Here is a 13,282-nt window from a genome sequence, read left to right on the forward strand (position 1 = left end):
ATCCACAGCTTGTGTCTCCACAGGCTTCAAATAGCCCAGATTTGGTGGGCCTGGAGAGACGCAGCTCAGGGGGTACTACACATTAGTATCTGCAAGAGCCATTTGCCAAAGTGTGCATGTGTTTTCTGGAACTGCAATGATATTTCAGTTGGATGACAGCAACTTTGATATTTAGTTTGGCTATTTTAAACTATTTTAGATCATTGTGTAGACAACTTTTGTGGTTTAAATAATGTAAGTCAGAAATTCAGGGATCTGGTAATGCCAAACAGTTTTGGTTCCCATTGACTTCCATTGTAGTTTTTGTGAAAATCAATGGGAACTGAAATTGTTTTGTTACCAACATGATTCCACAGAAGAAAAGAGGTTCTATAGGTTTGTATCGACATAAGGTTGAGTAAATAGTGACATTTTTATATTTACATATTTACATTTATGGGTAAACTATCCCTGCAAAACCTTTTCTTATTATTTTGAATTGTTTATATTTTAGACATTAAATTATTGACATTGTTTCCTAACAAAAAATAAATAAAAATTATATATATATATATATATATATATATATATATATATATATATATATATATATATATATATATATATAATCAAAATAATAAATAAGATAATAAATAAAAGCAAAATTAATCATCCTACATGGATGTTTGAGCATTTGATTTTTCCTTTGAGATGTTTCTGTTAGTATTTGATGTGTCATTTGAGTATTGAATTATAGTTTTAATTATGACAGGGTCGTACTGGATTGATAATGACAATGAAATGTCAAACAGAAATTACATTTCATTTTTGTTACAGTTAAAGTGTTTGATTTAACATTTGTATGGCCGGTTTTAAGTTATATTTTTCATTTTGTTAGGAAAAAAATCCATGTTGTTTAAACTCACAATCGCAGTTTGCTACTTGTCCCCCCACACACTTCAGGAATCATTTACTTGGTATATCTTTTGCATATTTGTACGAGTGGTGTGATTTGTAGTGATTTACATAGCAGTGGGACTTATTTTCAAAAGGAGTTCACTGGCCCTTTAAGGGCTGAGAAACTGCACTTGACGTCCCTCAGACTCTTGCTTTGCTAGCAGCAGTCAGTCACACGGGCTCGAGTCACATCTCTAGCCGCGGAGATTCTCGTTCAGTCGCTTTGTGTATTTACAGCCACCGCTGCGAAAAACGACTACACAGAATGGGCACGAACTGCTCTTCTCGAATCACAGCCTTTTGGAGATGAGAGGGCGGAAACGCGAGTAAAACAGACAGAAGAGAAAGAAAAACAGACGAGGAGCGCGAGAAGGCCGAACCCATCGAGAGAGCGCGAGAGCAGCCTAGGTTTTCACGCGACAGGCGCGCGGCGCTCAAGTGGATTTGCGGCTCAAACCGACGAGGACGAAAACACGCCCGTTGCAAACCGTACATGTGGATTATTCGCGGAAATTTCTTAATTTCTTTCTCCTCAGAAACTACATAAACGTCCGGTAACGATAGACCTTCACCTTCCACGGAGAGGTAAGTTACTACAAGACGTTTTGGCAGCGAGTCTGTCAGTCGTTTGTCGGTTTTAATGGTGCCGAGACTTCTCTGAGCCGTTGGCGAAGGAACGGGGCTTTTCTGTGGCTTAACGGCCATTATTCCTTCACTGAACCCCTGCTACACTGAGTAAGCCTCTCGTGAAGACTGGTCGGCTAGTTAGCATAGCTAGCGGTGTTTGTGATTTTAACGTTGTACGGAATGCTGTTAAATTACGTCCGACACGTTACGTTATGTGTTTAATCGGTTTCTAGCGTTATAAATGATGTTTTGCAAAGCACACCGCCTGCCGTTGAGCGATTTTTGGGGGGTCGGCTGTTGAGCTAGCCGAGTTAGCTCGGTTTGTGTGTTACATTTTATTGAACGCTTGTCTAGTTCTGAAGTAACGCTGCCGGGTGCAAGCTGAGAATGAGGCTTACAGTTTCAGTCTGTTTTGGATCTGTTTCTTTGGTGTTAATTAGATTAGATCCGTGGTATTAAGAATTTCTTGGTCAACATCTTATTATTGAACATGTCCAGAGGAAGGAATCTTTACTCGTGTTTTTATACACGCTAAAAATAGAAGAAGAAAATTTATGCATGTATCTATGTATGCGTATAACTGTTATACATACATCATAAAAAAAAAACAAATGCATATATACACATACGTATGTATGTATGTATGTGCATATATACCATTTGCTTCACAGTTTTTAATATTTTTTTTATCATAAATTCGGACCACTCACTCACTGGCCCTCCCCCCAGCCTCGCAAATGTGTATGCCCCTAGTATATAGATAACATTTAAGGGTTAAAGACCAATAGGGCATGGGAATAGCTTTCAGACTTTAACAGTTTGTGGTTTGTGAGCCCATATTTAGAGCTACAGCTCATGCAGTGGTGTACTGAAACACAACTGTTCATGAAACACTTCACAAGTCTCTACACTGCCTCACTGTTCTATTGTTTTCATATGAATCAGAGACTCTGGTTTCCTTCATTGTACTGTAAATACCACTAGGAAAGTGTTGAAAAGTCTTACATAAACACGACGGGTAACGCCTCCTACACAAAGCTCTCTAACACCTTCATATCCCGCTGAGGTTGAGGCTGGAGCTACAGTCGTTCACTTTCCATCTCGGATGTTGTTATTAAGGGTCAATAAATCATAGTGGATACCAAATGCTTGTCAACAGCTGTTGATTTGCACATGAAAGGCAGTGGAATGTGAAAATGGGGGCCACACAGCTTAAGTGTATTGGACATGGGCCAGCAGAGGGACTTTTTTTTTCTCTTGTGCAGCATTCTTTCCCACTGTACATTAAAAGAGAACAAAGAACAGAGTCATAAGTGGACCAGTGAGATGCCTGAACCCAAAACAGAACTGGCCTCAGACAACCTCTTTGCTCTGCAGGGCTGCCAGGACTCATGGCCAGAAAACAACAGATTTATTTTGGACTCACATCAACTCCAGTTCCACCCCTCTGCGCAGCGTATTGAGTAATGATATTCTTTCTCTCTCTCCTCACTGCTCCATGCAGATTGTTGATAAGCATTGAAAAGAAATGAGTTTGGCTTTTAAGCATTGTCTGGTGAAACGTGGAGCTAGTTTACCACTTGTTCTCTCTGTTTTCAAAATGTTTTGCACAAACTCTAATACATCTTGCACAGCAGTTTTGCAGCTGCAAGCTTTGTTACAGCCGGCCTTTTCGTTAATTCATTTCAGATGCCTTGTTTCTACTTATATCAACTGCGGAACATGCTTGAGTACTATTCAGAGACAAGATAAGGATGGCTTACAAAGAGTTTGTCCTTGACTGTTCTTCATTTTGATAAACGAACAGCTAGAGTGGAACATTGATGGAAATTAACTGTATGCTAAATGCTTTCTGTGTGAGCAGGCTTCTTGGCTTGTCATCATGCCGTCACTCTTTGTATTGACTGTGGTGGGCTTCTTTGCAGAGTTGGCTGTGTTGCATTGGTTGGGTTTTGCCCCTGCTGCAGTGCTGTCTATATAAGGCTCCAGAAGAACTGTTCCTCCTGCAATCACTGTGTATTGAAAAATGTTGTTCTTTCATAGCGGAAAAGTGCTTTGTTTTGTGCTATTATAGGCATTAATCTATATCAGCCTTGTTCATGTAGACAGTATTTATATATTTTTCATATTTATATATTACAGCCTACCGTTCAAATTTGAGATTTTTCAAATGTTTTGAAAGAAGTTTCTTTTGCTCATCAAGGCTGCATTTATTTAATCAAAAATACAGTAAAAACAGTAAGGATGTAACGATTAACTGCGAGCCAGTTGAAAATCGATTTAAATATGTGACGATTCAAATCGGTTGAAATGCTAAACAAATTGATAATCAATTAGGGGTAGGAGTTTATATTAATGTATGTCTGAGGGAAACTTACTGTCTTTAGAAAAGTTTAGATGGTATTTTTTTCTTTTCATCTTGCCTCTGTATAATGCATATTATAGTTCATAAGTGCAGCACTGCTTTGTTGACAGCGGATACCAAGAAAACGCTTTAAGTGTCACCTGCTGGCAAAGAGTGAATCTGCGTCTCGTTCAGCTCATCTGCGCTTTCTTTTTTTATGGAGATTTTTTTTATTTATAGTTTCACAAAACTCAAATCATTCTGTTTTGGCTTCAAATTTTGAATTTATACAATCTAATTTAAATTAAAAACTGCTCATGTTGCATGAATGCAGCATCTTTGTTTGGATAATGATTAAAATCCAATGGTTGCCTCTTTTAAATGGAAAGAGCACAGGCAAAGCCTTATTTTGTTTATATGAAGAGATTTCTTTTATTCATGTTATTTATTTGATTTGATTTGGGGCTTGTAAAATTTCAGTTGTTTTGTTATTTACATTTACATCATATTTAAATTTTGTTATTTAGCAGACGCTTTTATCTGAAGCGACTTATAAATGAGGACAATAGAAGCAATCAAAACCAACAAAAGAGCAATAATATGCAAGTGCTATTAGTATATTATTAAAGTGTTATATTTCAATTTCACAAATAAATGTGCAGCATTCCAAGCAATAATAAAAGGCCACATTTAATTTATAATTTGTCTTAAATCTCATTTTGTAAAAAAAATCATGGAGTCAAAATCATGAATCAAATTGAATCGTGACTTGAGTGAATTGTTACATCCCTAAAAAAACAGTAATATTGTGAAATATTATTAAAATTTAAAACAACTCTTTTCTATTTGAGTATATTTAAAAATATAATTTATTCCTGTGATGGTAAATCTGAATTCTCAGCAGATATTACTCCAGTCTTCAGTGTCGCATGATATTTCATAAATCATTCTAATATAAATATATGCTGCTCAAGAAAAATTTTGTTTTATCAATGTTAAAAACAGTAATATTTTTGTGGAAACCATGGTACTTTTTCGATGAGTCTTTGAGGAATTGAAAGTTCAAAAGCATTTGTTTGAAATAGAAATCTTTAGTAACATTATAAGTGACATAACTGTACACATTGCTAGACAAAAGTATTAATTTATTAAAAGAATAATAATTTGTGGATTATTTACATTGATTCAAAGTTGTATGGTGAATACCTTAATTGCTTTTTACTGCGTTTAAATGCAAGAAAGTATTTTTTGTTTGCTTAGACTAACAGATAACACCACATTACACATTATAGTTAATTACCATCAGTTGTTGATTTAAAGAACACTTAATTTTAATTGGCCAACCCCTTTTTATTTTTATTTTTTTACCACTTTAATGGAGTATTTTTACAGGCCGTTTGGATCAGTGAATAGCCCTGTTACAAAGTGGGCTATAAGCTTTCTATTTGCACCCATCCTTGTGTTTGGTTTTCTTGCTTGCTATCATCAGCAGTTGTGTCATAACAGACACAGTTAGATAAGGCTGAATTGCTGGAGTTCCCCTAGTGGTGGGGTGATATTAGAGTGACGTAACAACTAGTGTTATGTGTGTAATGTTGACACTGGTGTGTTTGTTAGCTCAGTGAGGCAATAATACTCCATATCAGCAGTTGATAGCACCATATCTGTAGAGCAGTTTATGCAGGTCAGTCGTGTGTGTATCTGCGTGTGTGTATACACACACACACACACACACACACACATATATATATATATATGGCCAAAATATTTTTCTGTTTAGAGTTTTGACATACATGAAGGGAGAGAAATTTGTTGTTATGGTATTTAGATGTAGGTAGAAGTAAAAAAAAAAAAAAAAAAAAAAAAAAAAAAAATTTAGGCAGCTTATGGTTTAAGTGAAGTCAAGTTTGTTTTATACAAAATGCCCTATTGCAAAACGTATAATCCTAATGTATGACTTGATTCTATCAAAATTGAGCCTGACTGATCCCATTAGTTAAGGCAGAGTATTGGACTAATTCCCATTGCATCTGTCCTGTACTAGTGGTGGTCAGTGTGTGTGCTGTGAGTGTAGTAAACACGAGCCCATAGCCAAGTGTTTGATTGCTAAAAAGGCCAGAGTATATAGGCTGCAAATACCTTTTAGACTATTAGACTAATGACCCCATGCCGAAGGTCAGGGAGCCTTTTGTTTTTACTTCAAGGGATGTATATGTTAGTGTTCCTTGTTAAGCGGGATTTATACTTTGTCTTGCGGACTGTGGAGTGCAGAGCATAACAGCCTTCTGGGTGTTTTAGAAGAAGTCCTTGATCAGACATAAATTTTGTATATGGTCAGAATGGAGTACCCCATTAACGTTCAGTAAATGCACTGTCTGGAGGTTCTGACTGTCAACCCTTCCCCTGAGCAATCAGCCACTACTCACCTCTCCCCTACTCTCAGATGTCTCCCGTTTTATCAGTATAATCAGTTCCTCTTTCTTTGTTACACAATGGTGTCTTACACAAAACCACAGCTTACAATAACACCAAAGTGTTTTAGATTATTCTATGACATGCATTCACCTGCACCAGCAAATGTATGCATGCTCATTCTGAAGATATGAGAATTTCATCCAAGCCCTAATGAAAGACTTACCCTGTTTGATTTGACTGTTGAAGGTGGTTATCGCATGAATTCATCATATTCACATCAGCAGCATTTTGTGAGTATTTCCTTCTAAGCAAAATATAACTATTACAACTTTCTTTTTACCTACTTCTTTATTTGCTTATGATGTGATTATGCATAGTGCATATCCTTTACTTTCCTCAGTATACATTCTTAATCAGTCAAAGCAGATTCCCTAAGGAAGTAAACATACATAGTGCTGTTCTAGCATATCAATGCATTAAACTATGGCAGCATGCACTTCTGTTTGGGTGCACACTCAGCGTTTGTGTTCTTTGTAAGAGTTCTGTAGTTGTCAGCAGTAGTGTCAAGTGGTCTTGCAGTTAGTGGCGGTCTGTGGAGAAAGTCAGTGTCTACCTGCACAGCCACATCAAAAGCAGCTGCTACTTTGCTCTATGACATTTTTAGTAATCTGGAGAGCAGGCATTCGAGAGGGACTAAAAATGTAGGTGTTTGTGTCTGTATGCGTTCATGTGACACTGGGTGTCAAGTACAGCATGTATTCAGATTGTGATTGTGGTGTGGAGTGCTGGGGATAGACCGTATTGAGTGATATAATGTATTTGTGTGTTCTACTAAGCCACATAACCCCTTTGCGTTCCTGGTGATTTGATTTGCGATTTTTAATTTTGCAAAGTCAAACTTCAGCTTAATATTGTGTGCAGCACAGTATGGTTATCATTACCCTGCTGAAAAAACAATAGAAACCATCACAGAAAATCTAATGGTTTCCATTAAAAGAATTACAGAATTCCTTTTTGTAGTGTGTTTTGGCCATTATTCCAATAGGAATTACTGTTGTTCTATTGTATCCCATCAGCGCGCCTATATGGAGCGTGAGAACAGAACAGACTGGGCATATGTCTACGTAACTCCAGGTTCACACAGTCTGTCTGTGATGCATATTTTTTCTGAGCCCATGTTAATGGATCAGAACGTTCACACTGCACACGGTAAAAGATGTGAACAGAAAAGTTAGAAATCGAGAGGTGTGAAAAGATTTAATAACTAGCGCATGAGCATAGAGAGAGTTGTGGGTGAGTGAGTGAGAGGAGACATGTTTTAATTGCACGCACTCTCTCCGGACAAGAGCAGCGTGTATCTGAGCACGCGTGTCTGGATTTGTGACAGAGCAAAAGGAAATCTGCGTGCGAGCGGAGAGATTCGCACTCGCGCATTATTTTAATGTGCTTTCGCGTTGCAATAATGCGCTCTCACTGCTGCTTCTGCACCGCATACACGTACTGCAGACGGAGTACGTGTGAACCTTGGACAATAAATATATATTTTTTGCCATATGTCTAGACATTTCGTTTGACATCTTTACTTAGTGATTATTTTGACTTATGTCTGTTCTAGAGGCATGTTACAACTTTTTGATAAAGCTCTCATTGGTTTTCTTTTGGAAATATGTTTCACATTTATACTGAATCCATTTATGACTGTAAAGCATGTCTGTGTGTGTGTCAAAATCGTGATTAAAATCGAAATCGCAAAATTTATAAAAAAATCGTGATAGGTTTTTTTTGTCCATATCGCACAGCCCTAAAAAATATTTCAAAATGTTACTGTTTTGCTGTACTTTGGATCAGATAAATGCAGGCTTGGTGAACAGAAGAGACTTTAAAAAACATTAACAAGCTTACTGTTCAACTTTTGACTGGTGCTGTATAGGCAACTTTAATTTTTCACTAATTTCTAGCTTTTAATTGGCTTAGAAATCTATAAATGCTGGACAATAACAAATAATAATGATTTGTTTATATACTACAAACACTTTTTTTTATCACGCAATAAGGCAGAATAGTTTCTATACTGTAATAAATGCTGTGTCAATTAGCACTGCATTGTTCATATACTTTATTTATCACCTGCTGGAGATGACTTGAAAAACCATATATTGTCGCAATCGTATGTTTAATGTCTTCATGTTTCCAAAATGTTCTGGTTTTCTGTGAAAACAACTGTTTTCATACAGCGATAGCTGGGCGCTGTTGTCCATATTAGGAATTTCATTTCATGATTTTCTGAGCGAGAGCGCCCTCCGGCTTCGAGTATGAAGCGCTCCGTGCTGTTAATCTCAGTAAATCTCAAATAAAACATCAGATCGTGCACAGACTATCCAGTCTCTTTGAACACATTTGTCTGAAAAAGTGCGAGGGACACGTCTGTTGCATCTAAAAACATCAAACGGCAAACGAAACGAAAGCGAAACTAAACCATGCTACATTTCAGCTGCGCAGTGCTGTTTAGTTTTGCTTTCATGTCATTTGCCATTTGATGTTTCTCAAATGCAACAGAAATAACAGCGCTTATGAATTGGGCAATGCGGTGGTCGTGCCAGTGTGACCACTAACAAAAATTAGTTGCACCGGCAGAAAAAATGGTTGCAAAATGCGGTATGAATGCTGGGCTGTTGTATGAAGTTGTGATTGAAGATAGAAAGATTCAGTCATTGAAATCCATTGAATGCTTTCTGAAGTTCGCAAGGTTATATATTTGATAACAGTTGTATGCCAATCACAAGTATCCTTTTGTTAATCATGTTTCAAACTATACCTTTACCAAGTTCTGTATTTTGAACAACTTAGTTATTTTATAGCTTGTCCTAGATTTACTTCTCATTTTATCAGCCAATCTGTTGGAGTGGATTTTGCTTTTACTGCCTGTCTCTATATAAAATGTGTGTTTTGAGTTTAGCTCAGCTGTTCTTTGGATTCTCAGTGCTCATGGCAGCCCTTTGCACTTTGACCTGAATATCAGGGTAGAGTTAAGGCTGTATGTGGGTTGTCTGTCATCCACCTGATGTTTTCTTCATTATCCTCTGTTTTCTCTGCCGCTGCAGTTGTGAGGGTGTAGTGTATTGGTGGTGATTCTGTCTGCCTCAGGGTTTTGTACTCACTGGCCTATTATGAAACAAGCAATGGCTTATGAATCAGAATGTGAGGGGTGGACAGATTTTGCGTAGTAGAGCCTAAAGCAGCTGTGTGTATGAGTTGGCGAAATTGACAGATGCATGCAAAGAAGGAATGGAAACAGGCTTCACCTTCCTGCTATCGGCCACTTACTGTTGATCTCACTGAATCTTTCTTCACTCAAGTCACTGTGAATGTGAATGCCAGCTTTAGGATTTATTTTCATAATATGATCTCGGAAATGTTGAGTGCGTTGAATGAGGCCAGTGATGTTACATGATATCCATGAACAAAGCTTGTTTTCCTGATATAAACCAAAAGTACTGTTTCCATATAAAAACAACAGTAGTTTATGAAGTTCAGATGAACAAAATCATCATGGTATTATCATGGTATTGTTTTTATTATTTATGGTCATAATACAGTATAACAGGTTTAATAACTTTTTTTCTTATAACAAAAATAACTTAACATTTAAATACAATAAAGCAATACAGAAAAATATAATAAGTTAAAGTTTTACACAGATTAAAGTGCAAAAGAACTATAAAGATCAATAGATATCAGTTTACAATAAGACCTCATTAGTTAACCTTAATGCATTAACATTCACAATGAGCAATAGCTACATTTGCTACAGAAGTTATTAATCTTTTTTAAAAATACAAGTCTTAGTTCATGTTAGCTCATTAAATAACACCGTTGAAACTTTCGATTTTAACAACATGTTATTAAATATTGGAATACCTAAGATTAATGAATGTTTAGAAGAATTCTTCAGTGGCAGTTTGTCAAATGAATTAACTAATGTTAACTAATGAAGCCCTAATCTAAAGTGTGAATGAACAATAAAGAATCAAAAAACTTTCAGACAATATCTAGGGCATGTTGTAGTCCAGATTAAAATGTAAAAAAAGTTTGAAAATAAATAGCCTATTAAGTCTAAATATTTAAGTATTTGGTGCAGTGATGAACACCATAGCAAATCCACAAATCTGAATGGCTATTTAAATCTATTTAAATACATTTAAGAAAGTAGTGTACCTGCTTTATTTATGAGATTTCCAGGGTAATGGCTGCATTTTCTGCAGTTTAGTGTCATCTGCTGTCAGAGAGTGAATCTGCTTTCATTCAGGGCGTCTGTCACTCGTTCCCCCATGTGCTTCTTATGCTTCTTGTTTACATCAGAGTGCACACGCAGTCTTTTAAGCAGCATACAGCGGTGTTGTGCATTTTGACCAGTTGATGGGAAAATTATACTTAAAATGTATTCCAAATTCTGAATAATTTGTAATATATAATTATTCACGGTATTTAGAAGTGCCCACAATAACAATATCGTGCATATAAATTACGTTATATATCGCATTACTGAATACCGGCACATGTCTATTCGGGTCAGTTACAAATTAAAAGAGGGAGGAAAAGTAATCAAGTCGAAAAGTAAGGCCAGGAAATGACAAGACACTAGTGGAACTTGCCTTTTAGAAAAGTCCCTCTGACAATTCCTGTGTCCCATTGTTTTCTTTACAAGCCTGTAGTATGTCCAGAGTTGCCAATTTGGAGATATAATCTGGCTGCAGCTCTGCATTTGGGATTTAAATATGTCTTTACCATCATCCTTTTACATCTCCAAGTGCTTGTTCCTAAGCTGTAATAACTTCTTCATTCCCCATGTCATTTTGTTTGAATGCTCCACAGGTTTCTGTTCTTTGCCTGATGTATTGCATGAGGTCTGTAGCTTGTGGATTTTATGTGGCAGTTAGTCCCAGGATGAGTTTGCTATGTGTGTGTGTGAGTTTCTGGCAGCATAATAAAGTACTGACTCATGTGGAAGAGTGGCCAAGACTTCACTGGAAGAGGAGCTGTACTTTCTATCAGTGTCTGTTGATCTTATATCAGCAGCAGTCTACTGTAAGCAGTGGTTGACTGATTTATTGATGGTAATCAGCACCAATAACAGCGTTCAGATATCTGCAAAAATGAACATTGATAATAGACATTATTTCCCAATATAACACGTGTGAGTGCATTCCTCACAGAGCTATGTGATCACAATTAATGCTGTTGACAATGATCAAGACAGAGAATCTAAGGTGTGTATACATGTTGTTGTTGTTGTTATTATTACTCTTAGTAATATTTCTGTAAATCATTAGCTTCTCAAATGGGACTCCACTTACGTTGTTAGACAAAATCTGATTATACATTTTAAGTCACACTTTTTCAGTATAATTGTAGAAGTATCAAGACTTCTCCTCTTCAGCCATCATACAACATGCCCTTTAGACCCAATCCCCTCACACCTTCTCCAAACAATCTCTCCTACACTGTTACCAGCACTCACACACACCATCAACACATCTCTCCTCACAGGCACCTTCCCCACTGCATTCAAATACTTCACTTACAGATAGCAACAGACCTGTCTCTCTCCTTGCATTCATAGCGAAAACCCTCGAAAGTGTTGTTTTCAACCAGGTATCAGTTTCTTTCACAGAACAACAAACTGGCTAATCAGTCAGGTTTCAGGAGTGGCCATTCAACTGAGACTGCGCTACTGTCAGTCACGGAAGCCATGTGGATTGCAAAAGCTGATTCCAAATCATCAGTTCTCATCCTCCTTTAACACTGTCAATCATCAGATCCTCCCAACCACAATATCCTCCTGTCTGCCCTTTCATCACTGGGCATCACAGGGATTCCACTTCGCTGGTTTGAATTCTATTTCAATGGTAGGTCTTTCAGGGTGGCTTGGGGAGGGGAGGTATCAAAAGCACATCAACTAGTCACGGGGGTTCCTCAGGGATCAGTTCTTGGACCCCTCCTCTTCTCCATATACACGACATTACTAAGTCCCATCATAAAGGCACATTGCTTCTCCTACCATTGCTATGCTGATTACACACAGCTCTATCTTTCATTTCAACCAGATGATCCAACGGTAGCTGCTCGGATCTCACGCTGCCTGGTGGAAATCTCGGCTTGGATAAAAGAACATCACCTACAGCTCAACCTGGCAAAGACTGAGATTCTTGTCCTCCCTGCCACTCCAAATCTACAGCATAATTTCACCATCCAGCTAGGTTCTTCTACAATTACCCCATCAACTTCGGTCAGAAATCTTGTTGTATCCTTTGAAGACCAGCTGACCTTCAAAGACCACATTCAAAGACTGCTCGATATTGCAGGTTTGCATTGCACAACATCAGAAAGATCAGGCCCTTTCTAACGGATCTTGCTGCACAACTTCTTGTCCAGGCCCTTGTCATTTCTAGGCTGGACTACTGCAGTGGTCTTCTGGCTGGACTTCCATCAAGCACAATCAAACCTCTACAAATGATTCAGAATGCAGCGGCATAACCCACCCCACCCACTCGTGCTGCATTTTAATTTTGAAACGTGAAGCGCTCATTTTACTCAAGCCTTTTTGAAAATCTATTTGTGGCGGTCAGTTTTGATATAGTGACGAGCCGTCACAAATAACTCAATGTATAGGAAACACTGGACACTGCTATGGCCATAGTGATAACAAAAATAAAAGATTTCATACATATTACAGGGCTCCAGACTAACATTTGAGAGAATTGGCACCAACGCCACTAAGTTCTACAGATGGTGGCGCCAGGAGCAGATTTGGTAGCACTGGGGGTGGTGTGTGGGGGTTTTCAAAATAAAGATCATTTAATCTTTAAATTACTATTGTTTTGCATTAATAAGTGCAGTTACTAATAATATTTCATTTTCATTTATTGTTTATTTTTCTTTAGTTTGTTTATACAAATATGA

General features: G+C 37.4%; 1 protein-coding gene across 2 annotated transcripts in view; it reads left to right on the top strand.

Annotated features, from left to right (window-relative positions):
• Positions 1 to 1,059: 1,059 nt before the first annotated feature.
• LOC109112920 (nuclear receptor corepressor 2) overlaps positions 1,060 to 13,282 on the top strand; it is a 133,834-nt gene continuing 121,611 nt past the window's right edge. For both annotated transcript variants that reach the window (XM_042762543.1, XM_042762544.1), the window contains exon 1: positions 1,060 to 1,521. The gene's annotated coding sequence lies outside the window, so the exon portion shown is untranslated. The remainder of the gene's footprint in view (positions 1,522 to 13,282) is intronic.

The sequence above is a fragment of the Cyprinus carpio genome, chromosome A8, assembly GCF_018340385.1.
Source record: "Cyprinus carpio isolate SPL01 chromosome A8, ASM1834038v1, whole genome shotgun sequence".
Classification (NCBI taxonomy): Eukaryota; Metazoa; Chordata; class Actinopteri; order Cypriniformes; family Cyprinidae; genus Cyprinus; species Cyprinus carpio.